Source organism: Channa argus, chromosome 9, assembly GCF_033026475.1.
Source record: "Channa argus isolate prfri chromosome 9, Channa argus male v1.0, whole genome shotgun sequence".
NCBI lineage: Eukaryota > Metazoa > Chordata > Actinopteri > Anabantiformes > Channidae > Channa > Channa argus.
In genome coordinates this window covers 1,415,904-1,419,792 of record NC_090205.1, presented here as the reverse complement: position 1 = coordinate 1,419,792, position 3,889 = coordinate 1,415,904, and positions in this window count along the sequence as shown.

Below are 3,889 nucleotides of genomic sequence, written 5' to 3'. Positions count from 1 at the left end.
AATGTAGTGTGTCTGGTTCTGCATAGTGATAAACAGTTTATTTCAGCAGTCAGGCACATCGACTGTAATCTGGAATTTTGAAGAAATGATGAAAAAGGATTGATTTGATATAGTGGGATCTGAATAGTGGGAATGAAATAGCTAACAAATCTGGAAAAATTACCATTTCTAAGGAGGATATTGAAATTTTTGGACGGCAGGAAATGGTCTCCCTTATCAAAATTGGGATTTATTAAATTTCGCAAAAAATGTTAACAGATTCTACTATTCATTACAACCATCTGTGAATCTGTGCAACCCATAAGTAAAGCTTATGAGGCTGAGGTTGGGCCACTGTGGGCTAAGGAGTGGGCTGTGTCTGTTTAACAAACATCGGGGTGTGTCAGTGTGGAGATCTTGAAACTGTGAAACATGTTTTGTTCCACTGTGCAAACTATGCTGAGCAAAGAAAAGGATTTACCGAATTAAGAGAAAGCATTTTCACTCTGAATTGTTTTCTCAGCTTGGAGTATAAGCATAAAATAAGGAAATTAATAGACTTTCTTCATTCTACCTGACTGTACCAGCGGGTATAAACAATAAGACATATGATAATAATTCAGTAACATTATCCAAGCTGAGGAGGGAAGAAATACGCCGCAGTAGTGTCTAGTTTGCCAAGCCAAAGAAGAAGAAGACCTCAGCATTTATTTTGTAATTTATTTCTTATTTACACAAACAAAACAACTTTAAATACCGAAGCAATTGTGCAGAGTTTTGCGTCGAAGAAAGTGGAAGAAAAAGCCAAACTGTCTGAATTAAAAAAGTGACTTATTTTGATTTCTATGAGACACTTTGTAGCAGTGAATTTTTTAGTCAGACATTAGATTAACTGTGTTTTACAAACAGGGTAGCATCACTTCATTAATAATCCCTCCCTCATTCAGTTAACTGTGTGTTTCCGTCTGCAGCCTTTTATTATATACATATGTGGTTGGAGAAGCTGACGAGGCAGTTTAGGGGCCGTAACAAGGCGGGTTTAAGTTATGTCAACCCGGGGGTTGACATTCAGTGCAGAAGACTTATGGAATGTGTCCCTCATCTGTGCAGATGCATAAGGTGGTGTGTATGGATCATAAGGCATTTATTGTGGGTAATTGTCAGTGTCATGTTTTGGTGTTCCCAAAATGACGAATACCAAAATGACAAATGAGATATCTTAACAAATTTATTGGACAGTTAAGTGAAACAAAGAATGAATGTTTTGAGATGTGAGCATGTTGGAAGTGCTATGCATTTTTCTAATGTTAGTGCACCTAAACCCCCTACTGTGTAGCATGATCTACCACTTCTTTTGGGGAGGGGTATAAGGCAATATCCTTTAAAGCAATTTTAAATGAAAGTTATCAGAGACCTTTATATGTTTTAGTGCTACATTATAGTTTTATTTTGTCTTGTTTGCACATTATGCTTCTATGAGGCTTCTACAAAGTATTCACTGACTATAGCCGCATTTTCATTTATCTTCTTGAAAAAAAGGAAAAAATATTTGCTGTCACTGGAACTGACTTGAGTTAAACCACCAATGCAATGTTTCTATTCCATTTATGTATTATATTGCACTGTTTTGTATTGTTTGAACATAGCACATTTTTAGTATTTATATTGTGGGAGCTGTCAGGACTTTAATAAAACTTTAATATTTGCAAAACTTGAACAGAACCTCTGGTTATATTATATGTTATTTCACTTAAGATAGTGACACGTGCACAAGCTGCAGCTTCCCACTGTCCCAACAGAGCAGTGTTTTGCCAAAATAAGAAGCATCCTGTCTTGAAGTGATGCTGAAAAACTAGGCCATGCATTTGATAAGTCTAGGTTCGACCTCATAGCACCATATCATCCCAGTAGACCACTTCGCTCTCAGAATGCAGGCCTACTTGTGGTTCCCTGAATTTTCAAAGGTAGAATGGGAGGTAGAGCCTTTAGCTATCAAGCTCCTCTCCTGTGGAACCAGCTCCCAGTTCATATTCAGGAAGCAGACACCCTCTCTACTTTTAAGTCTAGGCTTAAAACCTTCCTCTTTAACAAAGCATATAGTTAGTTATAGTTATGCTGCTATTGGCTTAGACTGCTGGGGGACCCACCCCCCAATGCACTGAGCTCCTTTACTCCTCTTGACCTTCTCTCCTCTCCTCTCACCCCGCAATTGTAACCACTGTATAAAATTAACCCTGTGTGTTTTCTCCTGTAGTTTTCTTTGTCCTTCTCTGTCTCTCTCTCTCTGTCCCTTTCTGCAGGTGTCCCCAGCTTTGAAGCTGTATGTCTTCCAGTGTGCAGCTACTGGTCCTACCAACCTGCCTGATGTTTTGTTGTTGCTTTTTGTTGCTCTTTTCTTTATTCTCTCCACTTTCCACTCACCCCAACTGGTCAATGGCCACACTGAGCCTGGTTCTGCTGGAGGTTTCTTCCTATGACTTGCTCAAGGGGCAGTTGTTGGGTTCTCTCTATACAGGTTTAAACAGAGTCTCAAAGAGCTGTTAGCAGAGTTACTGGCTTTTATCTTGTGAAGAGAGAGGTCTACAGTTCTGCCTATACCTGTCATTAGCCCTAATCGACTGTAATTCTTCCTCACCATCCTTGTCACTCGTTAAACTATGTATTCCACTGGACCACTTTGCATATGTGTCATGGTGTTAGTAAATAGCAAGAAACAGGTTCAACAAAACAAAACCCATTTATAAAATCCCACCATTAAATATGTGTTAGTGTAAAGTTTAGATCCTTTGATTTGAAAGAAATAATGAACCTGCATATTGTTTTGCTGAACTTTTTGGACCTTGAACCTAAATGGCACAGATCACAAGAGATATCAACTCACCAAAAGTAACACACTAACACACGCACACACAGATGCACACAAGTGACTGTATCACATGTTAATGTGCCCTGTTTTGTTTTTCTTCACACCTCTGATTGCAGTGATACCTCAGAGATTGAGATGTCGTCATGTTACACTAAGCCATACAGGTGGGAAACAATTTCCTGTCTAGAGAGGCTCAGCTCACTGCCATTAGGAGAAGCTAATGGATCACATCACTTGGAAGCTAATTTAATCTAATTGGCATCAACTATGACTTTGTTTTCTGTGAGTTTTGCTTATGGCTGCAATAGAATTAATTTCATGATACATCTATGTAGAGTAAGCACATTTTGTCACAATTGCAGAGCAGAGTTAAGTTCAGATCAGAGACTCAATCCTAATTTACCTCCAAACTTATATCAATAGCTTGTTTTCTGAAATTTAGTGCATAATGTGAGGGTTTTATGTTCACATTTTGTAAAAATGTTCTCAAAATCCTTCCTTTCTCTCAAAACTCAATTCAATTCAACTTTATTTATATAGCGCCTATTCGCAAAAGGTAATCTCAAGGCACTTTACATAGTACATAGTCAAGACTATAAAGATGTATACAGAACCCAAGAATTACCCTTGAGTAGCACTAGGCAACAGTGGAGGGGAAAAACTCCCTTTAACGGAAAAAACATCTAGCAGAACCAGGCTCAGGGTGGGCGGCCATTGGCTTTGACCGGTTGGGTTGTTATAAAATGTTTTGAATTGTTTTTTGCTGTATATTTTGATGTGGAAAATGCATATGACATACTGTGGTACGAAGGGCTCGTCGAATGGACTAGGTATTTAACTTTTTATTTGGTAGAACAATACAGGTTAAAATAGGTGCAGAATATTCACATGCTTATTTAGTAGAAAAGATTTTATTTGAGATATTTCATATGCTGCTTAAGCTGCATAACAGAAATCTGGATATTTCTTTCCTGGTTTCTGCATATGTAGGAATTGGAGGTAATGAAGTGGTGGACAAACAGTAAAATCTCAGACAGTAAACGG